The 22,160-nt window shown below is 37.3% G+C and overlaps 1 protein-coding gene, 1 long non-coding RNA gene and 1 pseudogene across 7 annotated transcripts in view; 2 read left to right on the top strand and 1 right to left on the bottom strand.

The window, feature by feature from the left end:
• The window catches only part of NRG4 (neuregulin 4), a 209,158-nt gene that overhangs the window by 127,307 nt on the left and 59,691 nt on the right, over nucleotides 1-22,160 (top strand). The window lies entirely within an intron of this gene.
• LOC109500562 lies at nucleotides 4,799-6,680 on the bottom strand (annotated as a pseudogene).
• Nucleotides 19,054-21,773, top strand: LOC111560796. Its single transcript, XR_002742847.2, has 2 exons — nucleotides 19,054-19,783; nucleotides 20,722-21,773. It is a non-coding gene; the product is annotated as an uncharacterized LOC111560796 (long non-coding RNA).

Here is a 22,160-nt window from a genome sequence, read left to right as displayed (position 1 = left end):
CCTCTTTCTCTGCCCCTCCCCCACTTGCTCTCTCTCAAAATAAATATATAAATTAAAAAAAAATAATATACCTTATAATCTACTTTCAGTTAATACTATACCACTTCAATTATAAGAAACTTTCTTTTTTAAAATATTTATTTGTTTATTTATTTATATTTATGTATTTATTTATTTATATTCCAGGAGCCCTCCCATCCCACCCTACTCAGCATCCCCTCCCACACCTTCTATAATAACCTTTCAAAAGTATACCTATATTTCCCCACTTTTGGTCGTTCTACTATCATTGATGTGTACTTTAGGTCACCATATGTTATAAACCAACACAATACATTGTTATAATATCTTGCATAAACAGAAATTAGCTCTTAAAGAGATTTATAACATGAAAAATATATATTCTATAGATCTCCTTAACATGCTCATACTTTCTACCTTTATGGACATATGTGATATTTTTATAATAGCTGTTTTAATATCCTTGTTCACTAATTCTATTCTGTTTCTATTGGTTAATTTTTCTCCTTATTATGGGTTATATTTTCCTGCCTTTTTTGCAGGCCTGGTAATTTTTTATTGGTTACCAGTCTTTGTAAATTTTATACTGTTGGGTGCCAAGTTGTTTTGTATTTAAGTAATTTTGAGCTTTCTTTCTAGGACTTTGTTGATTTATTTGAAAATCTTGTGATTCTTTAGCTTTTCTTTTAAACTTTGTTAGGTGAGACTAGACTAGAGAAATATTTAATTTAGACATAATTTATAATAACCCACTACTGAATACCCAGTATCATTCTGAATACCCAGTATCATTCTGAATACTTTACCTGATATCCATGTTTTACCAGCTTTCTAATCTGGTTATCAGGGGCATGAACTGTTCTACCCCTGTATGAAGATCATGAATTTTTCTTTACCTGCTTTTTTCCGGTGTTTTTTCTCCTCCAATATTGATTGACTTCTTAACATGTATTTGCTATCTGTATTCAGTTGAAGGCTTAAGTGGAATCCTGTGCAGATATGAGGACTTTTCTCTCTCTGGGCAGTACTCTGTCTGGTATTCTGCCATGTAAATTCTAACTGCATTGGCCTCTTCAGATTCTCTTCTTAAATCAGGAAAACCTCTGTTTCTACCTGGATATCCTTCCCTGTGCTGTGCCCTGGAAACACTCTAGCCAGTAAACTATGGTGATCATAGAGTTTATTACCTCATTTATTACTCTCTCTCAAGGATCATGGTTCTCTGGTACCTGTTGTCCAAGATCGTTTCATATTTTTGTCTTTAATTTTTCAGTTAAGATAGGAAGGTAAATTTAGTATCTATTCTTCCATCATGGCTGGAAATAAGCATTGTTTTTTAAATGTTTAACCAACTTGTACTCCTGAGATAAACCTTATTTATTTATTCTTTTTATGTATTGCTGAACTTGATTTTCAAGTATTTTGTTTGCAATTTTTACACATTCATTCAAGAGTATATTGGTAATTTCCTTTTCTTCTAATACCCTTACTAGATTTTGGTATCAAGATTATGCCAGTCTTATAAAATGAATTTGACAGTGTACCCTTTTTTCTCTCTATTCTCTTGACAGAATTTGTGTGAAATTGGTATTGTTTGTTAAATGCTTACAAGAATTATGGTGAGACCATCTGAAAATGGCATTTTCTTTTTGAGACAGTTGTATGTTTAAAAAAATTTTTTTTAATTTAAATCCAAGTTAGTTACCATATAGTGTAATAATGGTTTCAGGAGTAGAATTTAGTGATTCATCACTTACATATAACACCCAGTGCTCATCACAAGTATCCTCCCTAGTACCCATCACTCATTTAGACCATCCCCCCACCCAACACCACTCCAGCAGCCTTCAGTTTGTTCTTTGTATTTAATAGTCTCTTATGGTTTGCCTCCCATCTGAGACAGTTTAAAATGGTATATTTAGTATCTTTAACAGAAATAGGAAAATTTAGTTTTTTTATTTATTTGAGTGCTAGTATTGGTAAGTTGTGTTTAAGGAATTTTTCAATTTTATAAGATGTCAAAATGTATTGGCAGAATGTTTATATTATTCCTTTAATATCTTTTTAATTTATATAAAAGTCTGTGGTGGTGGTCACCTTTTAATTCCTAGTTATGTTTTCTTTTTTATGTTTTCTTTATGTCTTCTTTATTTTTCTTTCTTTTTTCTTGATTAATCACTCTAGTAGTGATTAATATTTTCAAAATCAACTAGGTCTTGTTGATTTTTCTCAATTACATATCTGTTTTCTGTTTCATTAAATCTTTTTTATTGAAAACTTTCTAATTAGAAATTTACTTTAATCCCCATACCAAATTACCGTAACTTTTCAAATAATTTCATTTCTTACACTGTGCTTCATTACCAATTGTTTTTAACCAGAAGAGATAACAGTAGTGTAGTCAATTTTTTTCCTTTAACACTATCTCATAAATGTTTATATCATATTCTTCACGGTGATTATTTTAATGTCTGCATTTATATCTTATTAAGTTGCTTACAGATGTTTTTGGCACATAATGAGCAATCAACATATATTTGTGGAATGAATGAACAGTTTTGTACATAAAGAATTTTCTTTTAAAAAAAAATTTTTTTTTTTTTTCAGAGAGAGTGCACATGAGTGGGGTTAGGGGCAGAGAGAGAGGGAAAGAGAGAGAATCCTAAGCAGGGTCCATGCTCAGTGAAGAGCCCATTGCAGGGCTTGATCCCATGACCCTGGGATCATGACCTGAGCCGAAATCAAGAGTTGGATGTTCAACCCCTTGAGCCACCCCAGGTGCCCTTTTTTTTTTTCTTCAGTTTTTTATTTAAATTCTACTTAGTTAACATATAGTATAATTTTGATTTCAGGAGTAGAATTCAGTGATTCATCACTTACATATAACACCCAGTGCTTATCATAACAAGTGCCCTCCTTATCACCCATTTAGTCTGTCCCCCACCCACCTCCCTCCATCTCAACTCTCAGTTTGTTCTCTATCGTTAAGAGTCTCTAAGGTTGAGCATTATATTTTCCATGAAGCTTTTCTAGGTAGACTTAACCATTCTCCATCTAGCACCCTTTGTCAGAGGCTATTAGTGTTCCATAAATATCTATGTGATCCTCTACTTTTCCCAGCCTAACTTTCAGTTAGGTTGTGCTCTGTGATTGGGTTCTGGGACAATGTGATTATGAGCAAAAGGGTTGTAAACCATCCAGAAAAACTCTAGCCTGTTTTATTTCCTGCCTCAGTGATGTTGGAGGCTGTTTTCTGGGTAGCAGATTCAGGAGATGGGGAAGGGCTGCCTGACCATTATTGGGCATTAGACTATACTATAAGCCAGAAATAAACTTTTATTGTATTAAACCACCAATATTTGAGGGTTTGCCTTAAATGACAGCTAATATTAATTTGGTTGACTATTATAAGTCTACATTATACTCAGATACATTTCTGTCTTATAGCTCTTTATTTCGTTTAGTGATTTATGTATCTGCTACTCTTTAACAGAATATAAGCTTCTTGGGACAGACCTATCCTCTTATGTCTTTGAATTGCCTGCATCCGGTATAGGTTCTGGGATAAAATACTGAAATAAAAATATTTGTTGAGCAAATTTTTGAGGAGAAAAACCAGGATAAAAAAGAATGTACAATTTTATCACTAAAAAATAGGGATATTTAACACCAAGCAAACAAAGCTATGGTAAGATATAATATATTCTATGAAGAAAAGATCTTTGCAATATATTAGTGATTTGAAAATATTAAGTTTAATTACTAGAAAAAATTAAAATTTTCTTATGTTAGGGAAAATTAGGAGCTGATAAATAAAAAAGTTATTTGTGGGACGCTTGCGTGGCTCAGTCGTTTGAGAGTTGGACTCTTGATTTAGGCTAAGGTCATGGTATCCAGCCCTGTGACAGGCTCTGTGCTAAGTGTACAGCCTGCTTGATTTTCTCTCCCTCTGCTCCTCTCCCCTGCTCACATACTCTCTCTCACTCTCATAAAAAAAAAGTTATTTGTAATTTTCTACTGAGATGTTATTGAATCATTTTTTGCCCTTTTTAAGATAGAAAAATATTTATTAATCTCTTTATTTGAAGAGATTTTAGTTTACTGCTTTTAGAACAGTAGCATTTTTTTTTTATTTAAAAATTTTTTTTTCCAACGTTTATTTATTTTTGGGACAGAGAGAGACAGAGCATGAACGGGGGAGGGGCAGAGAGAGAGGGAGACACAGAATCGGAAACAGGCTCCAGGCTCTGAGCCATCAGCCCAGAGCCTGACGCGGGGCTCGAACTCACGGGCCGCGAACTCACGGGCCGCGAGATCGTGACCTGGCTGAAGTCGGACGCTTAACCGACTGCGCCACCCAGGCGCCCCAGAACAGTAGCATTTTTTAATGAGTATGTACCTTTCAGTTTTGTTTTCTAATGCTGACTTTTAAACTGTTACATTTTCTCAAGAACTAGAGGTTTACAACTTATATATATTAAACCACAAAATATTTACTGACCCTGTTAATGCCAAGAGTCTGAAAGAGGAAGAGGGAAATCAACATGAAAGAAAGAGAGAGAGAGAAAGAAAGAAAATAAGTAAGTAAGTGGAGGGGCAGAGAGAGGGAGAGCGAGAATCCCAAGCAGACTCCATGCTGTCAGTGCAGAGCCTGTTGTGGGGCTTGAACCCATGAACCATGAGATCATGACCTGAGCCGAGATCAAAAGTCAGATGCTTAACCTACTGAGCAACCCAGGTGTCCCTCAACAAAGTAAAATTAATAAAATAATTTTAAAACTCAATTCCCTAATTCCTTTCATTTATTCTTTTTTTTTTTTTAAAGCATTCTCAAACTATTGTCAGTAAATATTCTGAATATCTCTGGAGCTGTTTTAATGCTTCAGTTTTCATTAGTATGATCCTAAAACCTGACATCGATGCAATATAACCTGTAGCTGGTACCTCTTCTTGAGGCACATTCAAATGTTTTGGGAAACAATAATAAAGGATCTAAATGCCACATACATTAAAACTTCAAGCTTTACTGAGTCACACTGATTTCATCCCTTTGATCTGCCTTTTCTCCAAGAAAAATTTTCAGGAGATCCAAATTCCAGTAGTTGTTTTCTTTGTGTTGTTTCTAGTTCTTCCAGGCTTTCATGAAGTAGAGAGTTCCCTTTGATCTTTTCCTCCTGCATATGAGGAGGAAAGGATAGATGGTTGATGACTGGAAGCTAACAGGCTTGATGGATCCTGTTGGAGATAATGTTAGGAACCAGAATCAAACTTCAGTTTTCATTACGTCTTCTCTGTAAATCCTGTAGTCTTTTTTGAAGCTTTGCATATTCTTCAGATGGAACATTTGTCTATTTAACACTTGATTTTCTGTTTCTAGTTCTTCTCTCTTTGTCTCTAAGAGTTCTGTGTTCTCCTTTGTTCCCATGAAGAGATTCTCTCTCTTTCTGGGCAATTGCAGCTTGCTGCAGGTTTTCTCTAGCTTGATTATACTTTTCTTCTCTGTCAGTGATATATTCCTGAAGCATATGCTTTACTTCCAACCCTTATATCTGTTTCTCTTCCACTGTCTGATTTTCAACTTCTAGTTGTGGTTTTCAGCTTGGCTTCTTAAATTTCAGCATTCCTGGTTTAACCTCTCCACCATTTCCTTCAGTATTTGTTTGAATTCAGCAACTTATTCTCTGAGTATGCAAGCAAGGTCACCTGGATCTGCTAACTACTAGATTTACTGTTTCAGGTCAGAATTTTCAGTTTTTTTCTTCTTCTGCATTTTCAGTATTCACAATTTGTTGTTGAAGTTTTAACCTGATGCTCTGTAGTTCCCTTCCAGCTGGCTCTTCTGCTACCTGTGAAGCTTGCAATTTCTCTTCACACTGATCCTTTTCAGATTGCCTTCAGACATCATGTTCCACTTTCATTTTCTCTAAATCCACTAATTTGTTCTCTAGTTCTTGCTTTTCATCTTGTCATACCAGAAGTTTTTGATAACGTTTTTCCTTCGCAGCTTGTGCTTTATGTATTCGTTTGTGATCCTTTTCTATTAGGAGCTACAACTTTGTGGTGTTCAACAACTGAATTGAGAATTTCATTGTCTGACCATTTAGTTTAGTTTAAATGTTATTCCTTTCTCTTTCTAGTTCACTCTTAGCTCTTGATGCCTCCAGTTTGAAGTCTCTTATTTCAAATTTGTTTGAATATTTAAGTTCTTTTACTTTACTGGTCATTGTATTTATTTCCTGTTCAAGTCTATGCACTTTACTGATTAAAACAGTGTTTTGTTTATTGTTTGACTGTAACTCTCTCTCCAAGCATTCAGCCTGTAGTTTAGCTGTTTTTCAGCCTCAGGGGATATGACTGTATCCTGCATCTCAGTCAACTGCTGCACCTGAATTCTTTGGACATTTTTTACCTGAGCACCAGAATTCTCTTTTTTACCCCTTAATTCTGCTACTTCAGCTTCTACACCCTGTGATTGCTAACACAAGTAGACTTTCCTCAAACAAGTTGCTCCCCATTCATTGGCTGTCTCTTGTGAGATCAACACTAAGCAGTTGGTTATAATAGTTTTCTTCTTTATCTTTCTCCAGCCTTGCAGTCTTTGATTTATATTTTATTTTTTTCTTCTTCTTTTTAAAATTATTTATTTTGAGAGGGAGAGATTGAGAATGTGAGAGGGGCAGGGGCAGAGAGGGAGAAAGAATCCCAGGGAAGCTCTACATTGCCAGCACAGAGCCCAATGAGGGGCTTGAACCCACAAACTGTGAAGTCATGACCTGAGCCAAAATCAAGAGTCAGATGCTCAACTGACTGAGCCACGCAGGCACCCCCATATTTTATTTTTTCTTCTAAAATATGTGAAAATTCTTTCTGGTGTTCAAACGCTGATTTGAAAAATGTATGTTCATAGTAAAGCTTATTGTATTCACTTCTATACTTTCCACTTCTTCACCCAGATTCCTAAAATGCTCTCTCATTGAGGTTTCTAATTCTAATTGTTTGGGCTCGTAACAACTCCAACTTCTGTGAAGTTAACACTTGCATTGTCATTCTTCCAAGTCTTTAGTTTTCTCTACTAATTTCCCTCTTAGCTCTTTAAGCAGCAGCTGAAATTTTTCTTGGTGAGTTTGCTTTTCATTTAACAGGCGCTTGAATTCATTTTGTGACTTTATGTATTCATCTTGCAACCCTGTGTGTTCAACTTTCAGAGTCAGATAGTTTTATGATGTTTACATTGTAATCTTTCATTAATTAACATTTTTTGGAACTCAGACTGAGAACTTGTCAACCTACTTTCTCCGCTAGGAGGAAAAAACTGTGGGAAAAGTGTCCATATTGGTAAGTGAGCTGATAACCATGTAAAAATAAGTTCTAGCTTCCTTATTGTCTTATTTTTTTTCTAAGAGTTTTTTCTACTTACTTGCTAAGAAAGAATCTCAGGATGCCAAATCATACCGACTCACGTACACAGTCCTTGCAATGTGAGTGCATAAAACAATGACTGGTGTTGTGGCCAAACTTGCCACTGGGGGACACCTCTACATCTCCAACCATTGGCACCCACTCAACTCTCCTTCCAGAGACACTGGGGCTAAGGGATATGGTCCCACAGGCAAGGTGCTGGCTTGGCCCACAACACCTGTCAAGGTCCTGGCAGACACCTGTGGCAGAGGCTGAAGAAGAGGAGTAGGAAAAGGAGGGTCGAGCACATCCTTGGGCTTCTGACTCATGGGGAAATGTGAGGTATTCTGGAAGGCGAGGGCAGTAGCAGCTGAGAAAAGCCTCATTCCACCTTTTTGGGAATATGGGGCTGAGACGTCCTGCTCAGATACCCCTCAAGCCCAGTGGAGCATCTGCCCATTTTTAGTTTGCATATTTGCCTTCTCTCACTAAGTGTATAACAAATCAGCATTTCCAAAAATCTCTAAGTTTTCTTAGTCTAATGGAGTATTAGGATGGGAAAGGATTCAAATGGGGGGAGGGCATGAAAAAAGCCTTTAAAATAATTGTTTTACACCTGCCTCATCCTTTTTATAAAGTATCTCAACCAAAATGTGTTAAATGGAAATTCCAAATATAGAGCTAATCCTGGCCATCAAGAAGATGTGTAATACTGATATTTATAGATCTTTATGATGCGGTTCCCATTACATATTTCACTGGGAATATTTGAGGTTTACTCTAGGACCTGTTTATTTTCACATTCTGATACAGCCATTTTGTCTGATTTCTACCAAGACAGTACAAGCAGATATAGTAATAATAATGAGTATAATATCGAGATCTGGTACTGTCATTATGTACATGAATGATCTTAGCAATTCACTAGTCACTGTAAGAATAAATGATTATAAATAGAATGTTGGCAGTTTTTTCTAGTTTGGTGAATGGATCTCTTCTTTGCTGTATCTAAGGGAGATTTTATGTCAGGGACTCTCTCTTATTGCCTGACCTTTCACTAAAGTCCTCTTTTGCCAGCAGTGTCTCTTTATTCTACTGTATCTTATGTAGTTAAGCACATATGATCTATTAAAAAACAAAGCTAAGTTTTTTAATACCATTAAGGTTTGAATTTCAAACTCCTGTAGCAAAAAATTAAGATTTAAATACTCAATGAAGTTAGTATATCTAGGAAGTAAATAGCTTCCAGAGTACTGTGTGATCATTGTATCACATCTGGAAGTCTCTCCTCAGCTTTAATCTAATTAAGCACATTGTGAAGGGATCTCGTTTCTCATAAGCAGATACATATTGACTAGGTTTACAAAGACTAACGTCTAAAGCATTCCAATGTATTAATTTATAATATGTATAAGTGACACAGACTAGAGTTACAGTAGGCCAGGCATTCTTTTTCTCTGTAGACTAACATACATGGAGGCCAAGTTTATAATTAGAACATTTAATGAGCATAGAATAGAAAAAATTACATAATTTGAGTTTATATTTACAACTTGTCTGATGCATTCACAGCCACAATAGTAACAATCTTGCCTACGACTGTAATAGTAGTACTTAAAGTCTTCTGACCACAACTTTCTCTATATTTGACAGTGTTTAGGTGGGTACTACTAATGTTCCCCTTTGTGCCTTTCCTTTCTCTCCTTGACCAACAGCTCCTCAGATTGACAAGCTCTTTCTTTAGATATGTTAACACATATTCAGTCAGTCTCCGTGGTTTAAAGGAACTTTGCTTCATTCAAGTCTGATTCATTGACTTTATAATTCAACTTGCATCCTTCATTTCTAAGTATTACAGAGCATCTCACAGTTGCCCACTTGTATTTGATAACAATCTAACTACAGTTGAAGTGTATTACAAGTATTACATATTCTTGAATTGCTTATTTTTCTTTAAGTGTCCTTCTAGTCCCTGAATTTCAAGAATATGATTCTTGTGTCTAGCACACCATTCAGTGTTAGAAAAAATATTTTGATTTTACATCCCTAAGGTCCTTTCATGCTTGATTATCATCAGTATAGATTCTGATTAAAACCATTTGCTTTATGTAAAACTGGAATAGCTCATATTCCAGACTTACCTACTCCTCTCTAGAGATAAAAATTATAAACTCTGCACCAATAGAAATAACACTGTACAGAGGCACTGGAGAGTAACTAAAAGTAGCAGAAACAGAAAAGAGTTCACAGAAGAGGGAAATATCATTGGGTGAGTTTCCCAATTTTTGGCTATCTGCCTAAGATAAGGCTCTAATAAGTGCCACAGAAAGTGGATAAAACTGAATAGAAACTCTAGGCAATCACCACAGCTGGAAATTGATGAGGGACATCCTGGAGAGATCCACAGGGCAAGAGCCCAACTTCTGTATGTAAACTGCCCAAATCTTTAGTTGGTCCTGAACTTGTATGCATAGGAAATTCCAGACAGCCTTGCCAAGGCTAAGAAAAATGAACAGAGATTTCAGCTGTTGCCACAATTGGGGAGACAAAGTTTAGAGTTTCAGTTAAGCCAGGTTATTCTACTGATAAAACAATAACAACAACAACAACAACAAACATTAGTGCTATAGCAAGGGATATGTAGCGAGAATCTAGAGTCTCTATAAGAAAGAGCTCAAAAGTTAGGGAGACTGACATGGCTGGAACTTGTGGGCTAGAGTACCAGAGAAGAGGAAGCTGTGTAGACAAAGCATTCCAAAATCTGCATAGGGATTCCTTTTGAGTATCTTGCTGAATACTGTGTTACACATGTGTAATATGTAGTATAGTGTGAAAATCTACAATGCTGGGGAAGGATCTACTGAGAGCTATAAGCTGAACAATTCCCAAAGCTAAGGCAGGATTTGGAATGCTTAAGTGCCAACCAGCCAGAGTGGAATGTCCAACCCAGGGCATTCAGTTGAGCTACTCTTTAGTAGTAGGGCTAAAGTAGGTCTAATGACTAGGCTTACCCTCCAAAAAGCTTCAAAAAAACTTAAAAGGATAAATTTTATTCACAAGTAACTTAACTGCATCCCAAGCAAATCCAACACTCTTGAAAGAAAGACAACAAAATCCAGCACTCAACAACATAATATTCATAATGTTCAGAAAGTAATAAAAAGTACTAGAATATACTAGGATATATAAAGAAGCAGGAAAATATGACTAAAAATTCAGTCAAAAGAAACAGACGCAGAAATGTCAGAGATAATGGAATTAGCAAGCATGAGTTTTAAAGCAATTATTATAAATATGTTAAAAACTTAAAGGAAAACTTGCACTGAAGAAGAAAATAGATTTCTAGAAGTTAAAAAGTATAACATCAAAATGAAAAGTCCACTGGATTGACTTAACAATTAAATACTGCCGAATCAATATTAGTATGTTAAAGGCAGTGATAGAAAGTTTACAAAGTAAAGTACAGAGAGAAAAAAGACTAAAGAACAGAGCTTTGGTGACCTGTGGGACAATATCAAGAAGTCCAACATACATGTGATAAGGAATCACAGAAAGGAAAGGGAGCAGAAAAAATATTTTAAGAAGTAATGGCCAAAAAAAAAAAATCAGTAGATTCAAAATATTTCACATTCTAAGAGTTTTACAGATAAGCAAAGTTGAGAGCATTCATTATTATTAGGTATCATTATAAGATGTTAAAGGAAGTTCATCAGCAAAAGTAAACTGAAACCAGAGGGAAACTCGGATCTACATTCCTACAAAGGAATGAAGAGAGCAGAAATATGGCATTCTTCCTGTAAGTTCAAAGGATCCACATTGCTTTGAATTGAAGCAGAAATAGCACTCTTTTAACTGAAGAAGTTGGTGCAGGATTTTATGTTTGGCACCTTCTGCAGTAAATTCACATCTTTGGTCACTAACCCAGAGTTTTTGTGTCCCTTTGCGTAGACTGATTCCCACTCTCTCTTTCCAGTTAGCTTCTCCTGATATAAAGAAGGACATAGACTTGTTGATTCATATCAGAGCTACTATTATTGGTTAGTTCCTTGGCATTATCCATTTTATACCACTTACAGAGTTAATGTCCAGTGTGCCATACAGAACATAAACAGTTCTGTATTCATCTGGGACCTGTGTTTGTCAAGAAACTCAGGAAATTTCATATGCTTAAACAGCTTTGTCACCTATGAAATCTGTGAAATATTTCAACATAAAAGTGAGAACATTAGAAGGAATTGTATAAGAGTCAACTTCTTTGAGGCTGGCCCCCTCTTCAACACATATTTTAACTGTAAAACTTCTCCTACCTAGCTGCTCAGTCTTCACACATGTTACAAAGCTTGGCTTACATTCTGAACTGCCATGATATCCAGGGTGATGGTAAAGTCACTATCAAACTCCTTGGTGATGGAGACACTGAGAACTTTAGAACATCTGTCTGTTATTGTCACCAAATATAATTCTTGTATGGCATCCACAACGTGCATCTGAAATTCATGTGTATTTTCCTTTTGACTGTTGAAGCATCTAAGTAGTGTTGGATGTCACAGATGTCATAATGTGATCTGAAGACTCCTTGCTAGTAACAAGTTTTAGAGTGTTCTTTGGATAGCATGTAATTGGCAAGAGGTGGTATGTATGTCATATTCTGAAGTGTTGTGTTCACTTCATATTCTGAAGTGTTGGTATTCACACAGCAGTGGTTATCCATGTACTGGAACAGCCATTTCCAGTGGGTTCCATTGGATTCTGTCCATTGCATTCTCTCCCACAAACCATCCACCTAAGCTCCCATCCAATTTGAAGCCCATATTTCTGGGTAATTTATAGTTTTATCCAGAAGATCCAGATTTGGCTCCTTATCCAGCAGTCTATAAACTAAAAGTTATTAGCCATCCCTATCCCCCCACCCAAATATACAACAGTGGCCTGAGAATAGGATAATTCTAATGAAGTTAGGAAATATAGGGAAATAGAAAAAAATAGGAAACATGTAATAGTTTCTGGTGCTTAGTAGTTATCATATTCTCCTAACAAAACTTGTGAAACCCCTCCTGCTCTGAAGTGAAGTAAATCCCTTGGTTAGCCATTCTGGAAGCTCCTCTGGGAGGAGCTGTCAAGTCATTTGACCTCTGTAGCCCTGGCTCTGCCTTGTTGGATTTGTCTTCCTTAAGAATTTTCTTCCAAGGCCACTGCTGAGGTAGTCATTGCACAGTATGTCCTTGTAGGGGAGAGGAAAAAACATCTTTTTCCTCTACCTGTCTTAGATTCATTGCTTGGAGCCCTGCAAGTTAGACTGACAAAGACAGATTAACAAGAGAAAAACAAATAGAAGTTTATTAATGCTTCCATTTATGTACACATGAGAGTACTCAGTGACGCATAATTAAAAGGTATGGTTAGAACTAGGGGGCTTATATAGCATCTGAACAAAGAACAATAAATTTGTAGATAAGTGGCAAGTTACAAAGGAAAAGGGATTTTAACCTTTAAAGGGTGGCACTCCATGAGAAGGTAAATATATGGCAAAAATTAATGGCAAATATATATGGTAAAGGCTAGTTAATAAGTTTTGTTCTATAGATTTCTCTGGTGTCACCTCCAGGTTGATAAGAGTCTAGAATTGCCTCTGGTGATTAACAATTCTCCTGCTCTTCCTGGTAGAGAAGGAGAAGGCAGAGAATCTGTTTCTTCTCAGTTCCCTTCAGCTCAAAATAATCCTTTGTCAAAGTGGTATATTTTGAGGTGGACTGTTCTGCTACCCTTCACCATTCTTGGGGACTGCAAAGTTTTCATCACACTGCCTGCTGTTTGGATTTGGAGGTCTAGGAATTGCTTGAGGATTTTAACAGGCTTGTGCAGGTAAGGTTTTTTTTGGTAATGCAATCCATTAAAAAATTTACTAGGCTCTAGATATTTCTGTGTCTACTCAGTTCAGCGTAAGTAACCACACTAACGATCTCAAATAAACAATTTTTAAATGTAAAAAGTTTATGTCTTTCACTTAATGTCTTCTATTCTGAGTCCATTCCTTCTCTTTGAACTTAGTGGTGGTTGTTACCTTGAGGCCATCTGAAACAAGAAGCTTGGTTTTGGAAGGCCACTTCCTCAATCTCATTTTTGTCTCTGAGCTGGCTACCATTGCCTGGCAAAGATATGAATGAAAGGTCTGGGGTGCAGTCTTGCCTCAGGCTAAGATTATTCCTTAGCAACTATTTCTAATCATTGCTTCAGTTTTGGTTACAAAATCTGTTGGCATTTTAAAATTTTGGTGACAAATTCACATGGTCAAAATCAAGCAAAAGGTATACTGTGCAAATTATTATTTCTATTATTTCTATTATTTCTTCCCCTGATGTGTCAGTTTTCTACTCAATCTTCATAAGTCACCAATTTTAAAAGTTGGTTGTTTATCTTCTAACATATTCATGCATATATAGGCCAAAACCAGCCTGAAATCTTATTTTCAATAAGTTTTAACACTGTATTCTACTTTGCTTTTTTATTTTTTTGTATGTATGTATGTATGTATGTATGTATGTATGTATGTATGTATAGGGAGAGAGAGAGAGAAAGAAAGAGAATCCCAGGCAGGCTTTGCACTGTCAACGCAGAGCCCAGCGCAGGGCTCAAACTCATGAACCATGAGATCGAGACCCAAGCTAAAGTCAAGAATCAGATACTTAACCGACTGAGCCACTCAGACACCCCTGCTTTTTATATTTCATAATACATTTAGAGATCTTTTCATGGCAATACACAGAGTACTTTATTATAACTGCTTAGTATTATATTTTACAAGAGTACTATGGTCTATTTAACCCTGTTGATAGACATCTGGGTTGTTTCTCATCTTTTCCTAATGCAAATAATGCTGCATATGTATGTAATTTTATAGAGTACAAGTTAAATTCCAAGAATTTGTCTAGTCAAGGGTATATGCATTTGTAATTTTGATAGATATTGCCAAACTGCTTTGCATAGACATTCCTACCAGCTATGTAAGAGAGTGTTTCATTTCCCAGAAGACTGCATTATCCAACTTTGGACATTTACCAATCTGATAGATGAGAAATGGTATCTCAGTATTGCCTTAATTCACTTTTACCTTATGACAGAAGAGGTTGAGCCATTTGTATTTCCTTTTCTATGAAATATTTATTCTTTATATTCAATCCCAGCTTTTCTTTCTTTTTTTAATTTAAATTCCAGTTAACATACAATGTAATATTAGTTTCAGGTGTAGAATTTAGGGATTCATCACGTACATACAACACCCAGTGCTCATCACAACAAATGCACTCCTTAATACCCATCATCACCTATGTAACCCACCCCCTTACCCACCTCCCCTCTGGTAACCATCAGTTGGTTCTTTATAGTAAAGAGTCTGTCTCTTGGTTTGTCTCTCTCTCCCTCTTTTTCCCCTTTGCTCTTAAATTCTTGTTAAAGAATTTAAATTTGTTTCTTAAATTCTACATGTGTGTGAAATCATATGGTATTTATCTTTGTCTGTGACTGACTCATTCACTTAGCATAACACTCTCTAGCTCCACATCATTGCATATGGCAAGATTTCATTCTTTTCTAAGGCTGGGTAATACTCCATTATATATATGTACCCACAGATCTTTATTCATTCATCAGTCAGTGGTCTTTCGGGCTCTTTCTATAATTTGGCTCTTGTTGATAGCACTGCTGTAAATAAACATTGGGTACATGTGCCCCTATGAATCAGCACTCCTGTATCCTTTGGATACATACCTAGTAGTGAAATTGCTGGGTTGTAGGATAGTTCTATTTTTAATCTTTTGAGGAGCCTCCACACTGTTTTTCAGAGTGGCTGCACCAGTTTGCATTTCCACCAACCAGTGTAAAAGTGTTCCCCTTTCTCTGCATCCTTGCCAACATCTGTTATTTCCAGAGTTGTTCATTTTAGCCATTCAGACAGGTGTGAATTGGTATCTCACTGTGGTTTTGATTTGTATTTCCCTGATGATGAGTGATGTTGAACATCTTTTCATGTGTTGGTTGGCCATCTGGATGTCTTCTTTGAAAAAATGTCTATTCATGTCCTGCCCATTTCTTCACTGGATTATTTATTTTGTGGGTATTGAGTTTGATAAATGCTTTATGGATTTTGGATACTAACCGTTTATCAGATATGTCATTTGCAAATATCTTGTCCCATTCTGTTGGTTGCCTTTTCATTTTTTTGATCATTTCCTTTGCTTTGCAGAAGCTTTTTATTTTGATGATGTCCCAATAGTTTGGTTTTGCTTTGGTTTGCCTCAGGAGACATATCTAGTAATAAGTTACTATGAACAATGTCAAAGAGGTTGCTGCCTATGTTCTCCTGTAGGATTTTGATGGTTTCCTGTATCACATTTAGGTCTTTCATGCATTTTGAATTTATTTTTGTGTATGGTGTAAGAAAGTGGTCCAGTTTTATTCCTCTGCATGTCCAGTTTTCCCAGCACCATTTGCTGCAGAGACTGTCTTTTGTCCATACTCTTTCTTGCTTTGTGGAAGATTGGTTGGCCCTACATTTGTGGGTCCATTTATGGATTCTGTTATTTTACACTGATCTATGTGCCAGGTCCATATTGTGTTGATGATTACAGCTTTGTAGTATAGGCTAAAGTCCAGGATTGTGATGCCTCCAGCTTTGGTTTGCTTTTTCAACATTACTTGGGTATTTGGGGTCTTTCTTGGTTCCGTACACATTTTTGAATTGTTTGTTTTAGCTCTGTGAAGATTTCTGGTGTTATTTTCATAGGGATTGCATTGAATGTGTAGATTGCTTTGGGTGATATTGACATTTTAACAGTGTTTGTTCTTCTAATTCATGAGCAAGGAATGTTTTTCCAATTGCTTGTGTCTTCAGTTTTTTCCACAAGTTTTCTATAGTTTTCAGTGTAAAGACCCTTTACCTCTTTGGTTAGGTTTATTCCAAGGTATCTTATGGCTTGTGGTGTAATTGTAAAAGGGTTGATTCCTTGATTTCTCTTTCTTCTGCTGCATTATGGGTATATAGAAACACAACCAATTTCTGTACTTTGTTTTTCTATCCTGCAACTTTGCTGAATTTATGTATCAGTTCTAGCAGTTTTTTTGTGGAGTCTTCCAGTTTTCTGAAAGAATGAATCTGTGAAGAGTAGAAATTTGACTTCTTCCTGGCCAATTTGTATGCCTTTTATTTCTTTTTGTTGTCTGATTGCTGAGGTTAAGACTTTCAATACTGTGTCGAACCACAGTGGTGAGAGTGGACATCCCTGTTGTGTTCTTGATCTTAGGGGGAAGTCTCTCAGTTTTTCCTCATTGAGGATGATATTAGCTGTGGGTCTTTCATATATGGCCTTTATCATGTTGAGGTATGTTCCTACTATCCCTACTTTCTTAAGGGATTTATGAAGAAGCGATGCTGTATTTTGTTAAGTGCTTTTTCTGCATCTATTGACAGGATCATATGGCTCACATCCTTTCTTTTATAAATGTGGTGTATCATGTTGATTGATTTGCAAATATTGAACCAGCCCTGCAATCTAGGAATAAATCCCACTTGATCATGATGAATAATTCTTTTAATGTATTGTTGAATTGTATTTGTTAGTATCTTGGCTGAGAATTTTTGCATCCAAGTTCATCAGGGATATTGGTCTATAATTCTCCTTTTTAGTGGGGTCTTTGTAAGTTTTTGGAATCAAGGTAATGTGGGCTTCAGAGAATGAGTTTGGAAGCTTTCCTTCCATTTCTATTTTTTGGAACAGTTTGAGAAGAATAGGTATTAACTCTTTAAATGTCTGGTAGAATTCCCCTGGGAAGCTGTCTGGCCCATGAATCTTGTTTGTTAGGAGATTTTTCATTACTGATTCAATTTCTTTCCTGGTTATGGATGCGTTCAAATTTTTATTTCTTCCTGTTTCAGTTTTGGTAGTACGTGAGGAATTTTTCCGTTTCCTCTAGTTTGGCCATTATCTTGGCATGTAATTTTTCTAGTATTCTCTGATAATTGTTTCTATGTCTGTGGTATTAGACATGATCTCTAATCATGTGATCTCTCCTCTTTCATTTGTGATTTTATTTATTTGTGTTCTCTCTTTTCTTTTTGATAGGTCTTGCTAAGGGTTTATCAATTTTGTTTATTATTTCAGAGAACTGGTTTTTTGTTTCATTGATCTGTTCTGTTTTTTTTTTTAATATCATTTACTTCTGCTCTAATCTTTATTTTTTCCCTTCTTCTCTTATGGCTTTAGGCTTTATTTGCTGCTTCTGTTTTAGCTCCTATAGGCATAAGGTTAGGTTGTGTATTTGGGACCTTTCTTGCTTCTTGAGATAGGCCTTTATTGCAATGTACTTTCCTCGTAGGACTGCCTTTGCTGCATCCCAAAGGGTTTGGACTGTCGTGTCTTCATTTTCATTTGCTTCCATGTATTTTTAAATTTCTTTATTAATTTCTTGGTTAACCCATTCATTCTTTAGTAAGGATGTTCTTTAACTTTCATGTATTTGTGGTTTTTCCAAACTTTTTCGTGTGATTTATTTCAAGTTTCATAGCATTGTGATCCATAAATATGCACGATATCATCTCAGTCTTTTTGTACCTGTTGAGAGCTGATTTGTGACCCATTATGTGCATTCTGGAAAATGTTACATGTGCACTTGAGAATAATGTGTTTTCTGCTGCTTTATGATGAAAAGTTCTGACTATATCTGTTAAGTCCATATGGTTCATTGTGTCATTCAAAGCCATTGTTTCCTTGTTGATTTTCTGCTTAGATCATCTGTCCATTGTTGAAAATGGGGTATTAAAGTCCCTTACTATTTTGGTATTATTATCAGCAAGTTTATTTATGTTTATTATTAGTTGATTTATATATTTGGATTTTCCAAGTTGGGGGCATAAATATATTTACAATTGTTAGGTCTTCTTGGTGGATAGACCCCTTAATTATGATATAATGCTGTTTTTCATCTCTTGTTACAGTCTTTGCTTTGAAATCTAGTTTGTCTGATATAAGTATGGCTACTCTGCCTTTCTTTTTACTTCCCTTAGCATGATAAATGGTTTTCAATTCCCTCACTTTTGATGTGGAGGTGTTTTTCAGTCTAAAATATGTCTCTTGTAGGCAGAATATAGATGGATTTTTTTTTAATCCATTCTGATACCCTGTGTCTTTTGACTGGAGCATTTAGTCCATTTACATTCAGAGTGATTATTGAAAGATACGGATTTAGTGCCATTGTGTTGTCTATAGAGTTGGTGTTTCTGGTGATGTTATCCAGTCCTTTGTAGTCTTTGTTGCTTTCATCTTTGTTTCTCCACTCAGAGAGTCCCCCTTAAAATTTCTTGCAGGGCTGGTTTAGTGGTTAAGAACTCCTTTACTTTTTGTTTGTCTGGGAAACTCTTTACCTCTTCTTCTGTTCTGAATGACAGCCTTCCTGGATAAAGCATTCTTGGCTGCATATTTTTCCTGTTCAGTACATTGAATATTTCCAGCCACTCCCTTCTGGCCTGCCAAATTTCAGTGGACAGGTCTACTGCTAACCTTATGTGTCTATCTTTGTCAGTGAAGGACATTTTGTCCCTAGCTGCTTTCAGAATTCTATCTTTTTTTGCAAGTTTCACTGTGATGTTTTGTGGTGTTGACCTGTTTTTGTTGATTTTGAGGGGAGTTCTCTGTGCTTCTTAGACTTGAATGCCTGTTTCCTTCCCAAGATTAGTGAAGTTCTCAGCTATAATTTGTTCTCAGCTATAATTATAATTTGTATAATAACAAAAGGTTAAGTAAACCTTTTGTCCTTTTTTCCCTCTATTCTTCTTTTGGGACTCCTATGATATTGTTGGGAAAATAAGTAAAGTTCTGCACCATAAGATGGCCGACGGGACTAACATAAGCTCTAGTTTCTAGCTTAGAGACTCCTCTTCCAGGTTCTTCCTGCTCTGTTTGCCACGCAAAGCACCATGAATGCAGAAGAGACAACGCTATAAATTACCCCTCCCACTTGTGTTCAGGGCTCAGATCTCTGGAGAAGGATCTCCTCTGAGTCTGCTGGTGTAAAATAAAACACCCATCCACCAACATCTCCAAGTGCCATGTGGTTTTTCTGCCAGCGATCCAGCCTGGTTCCATGACATATTTGGTTCTCTGATTGGGAAACCCAATTGCGCTGGCCCATTGTTGCCACCAGTTTGGGAGAATGGCGAGGCGGTGAAGGAATAAAGAATTGCAATGGAGAAGGTGCTCCCTGCAGGATTTTTGGCAGTCTCCCACTCGGTCTCCTCAGACCAGCCCCGCTCCACCATTCCCACTGGACTCAAGGAGACTTGGAAGTGAGGACCTGGACCTGATGTCAGATACTGGTAAGGCCTGTGGCTCCAATTCTGTCTGGCCCAGCCATAGTGGTGGAAGGGGGACCGGATCCCAGAGACCTCAGAGGTCTCACAAGTAGGAATTCTGTGGGAGGGAATGTAATAACCTCTGATGTATATGTGAGTGCGAATGTGAGACTCAGTGTAGCTTGCCTGCCAAGTTCGATTCTGTGGCTCCATGGGTGGGCACCCTTAAGGTTCCCAAAAGCCCACGGAGTCTGAGTGGGCCCATCTGCGATTCTGTGGTGAATGGCATATAGCCTATGGTGGCATTGGAATAGTTTCTGATCGTAAGTCACAAAGCTGAGACCACTATGGCTGAGTGTCACCTAAGTGCCTTTGGGACATGGCCAAACAGACATCTGACTGGTCTCCTCATTAGAAGGGGCACCCCTACCCCTCTGTCTGCCTTTGTGACACCAGACACAGGAAAAGGATTAATAATGGGGTCAAAACAGAGTAAGCCCATGATCCTCAAGGTCATGCTTAAGAACTTCAAAAAGGGATTCTCAGGCGACTCTGGGATGAAAATGACACCTGGGAAGTTAAGGACCTTTTGTGAACTAAAATGGCCCATGTTCAATGTAGGATAGTCCTCAGAAGGAACATTAGGTGTCCAACTGGTCCGCAGGTTTGGCAAGTAGTCACTGGAAACCCAGGTCACCCCGACCAATTTCCATATATCGATTCCTGGCTTGAAGTTGCCCCAAATCTCCCACCTTGTGTGTGATTCATCCATAACAAGCAGAGTCAGGCAAAGGTTTTAGCTGCCTCACCCAGAGAACCAAAGAAGCAGCCCACTGTTCCCACAGTATTTGTGGGAGACCCAGAGGAGGATCCTGTCTTTCCTCCACCTTACCCATTGAGCCCCCACTTCCCCCCCACACAGGGACCTGAAACTCCTCCACTCTTCTCTTCTCCACCCCCAGGCCCGGAGAATCCTCTCTCACCAGGGCCAGCAGCCAGACTGTGCCTCGGACATCAGGAGAAAACTCCAAAAGCTAGAGGGCTTAGCTAGGATGAATATCACTCAGTTGATAGAGGTCACCAATAAAGTTTTCATGAACAGGTAGGTCACAGCTGAGAGGGAAGCTGAAAAAAGAGGGTCACCCTTCTCACAGCAGCACTGAAAGAAAAGGACAATGCAAAGATGGAGAAGCTTCAACCACCAAAGTGGGGAAAGCCCAGAGCCCCCTTAGCAAAAGACTAATGTGCCTACTGCAAGGAAAAGGAACATTGGAAGAATGAGTGTCCGAATTGGAAGGGACCCCCAAAACCCAGCCAATATCGGGAGGAACCTTGAGAAGGAGAACTTACTGGTCTGACCAAGGTAGAATCAGACTGAAGGGGATGTTGACTCTCTCTCTCTCTGTTCTTCTGCCTAATAGATGTGAGGGCTTCTCCCTCATTCATTTCTGGGGTTAACAGCTATAATTGGAGCCAACTATGGTTAGTCTACCTTGGGATGGGGACTTTAAGGAATATTCCCAAGAAGCTGCTGAAACTCCATTTGTTTTGGGGAAATTCCCGGTCTTCCCTGGCTTAATGTGGACTCCATATTTCCACTTTGGTAGAAAAACATGGCATCTGCTCTTCTGTCTGAGCTAAGGTTTTGCATTGGGTTTTCCTTCTCTGCCTTCTGCTGGCACCTTGCCTCTTCTGCCTTCTTCTCCCCTTCCTGTTTCTGCACCAATTTGGGTGAGGCCTGTATAACTGGTTCCTATACCATTCTTAGTGCCTCAGGCACCATTGGCTCCTCCTCCCACCCTGGAGGTCAAGGAGCAAAGTGTACCCCCTTGGACCACCCACTTTAGGTACCTCCACTCGAGTCCCAAGTGAAAATTAACAATGGGGGACAATTGATTGAGTTTCAAGTGGACGCAGGTGAAACATATTCGGTGTTTAAACTAATTTAAGTTTGTTGGATCTGTCTTTAAAGTTATCAGCATTAAATATGAAACTTTCATTCTACCAAGGTTGACTAAAGGTCAAATAGGCTCATGTTATCTCTATTGCAATTTGTTAGCAAAAAGATGGCTTAAAATGGTAGTTAATTTTGTCTATCTCAAAGTTTTCATGTGTAATTGTTAAGATAGCTTTCAAGGTCTTTGGTAACCTGAAACTTTAAAGTTTTGATTGCATGATAAAATGAGATTCAATTCATTGGACATCTAGGTCTTTTCCAAATAGGATAGAGTGCTAAAGCTTTGATTACTGAACATAGGTTTGTGTTTTTAACTTCTTATTGCAGAGAAACTAAGGCTATTTGGACCTATTGGAAGACACGCTTTGTGCTTAATTGGTTCATTAATTTACCATCTAAAAAATTCTGATGTAAACACCTCTCTGTTGGTTACTAAGTCCTCAA

This window comes from Felis catus, chromosome B3 (genome assembly GCF_018350175.1).
Source record: "Felis catus isolate Fca126 chromosome B3, F.catus_Fca126_mat1.0, whole genome shotgun sequence".
Classification (NCBI taxonomy): domain Eukaryota; kingdom Metazoa; phylum Chordata; class Mammalia; order Carnivora; family Felidae; genus Felis; species Felis catus.
The sequence above is the reverse complement of the archived record's forward strand: the minus strand, read 5'-3'. Positions and strand labels throughout refer to the sequence as shown.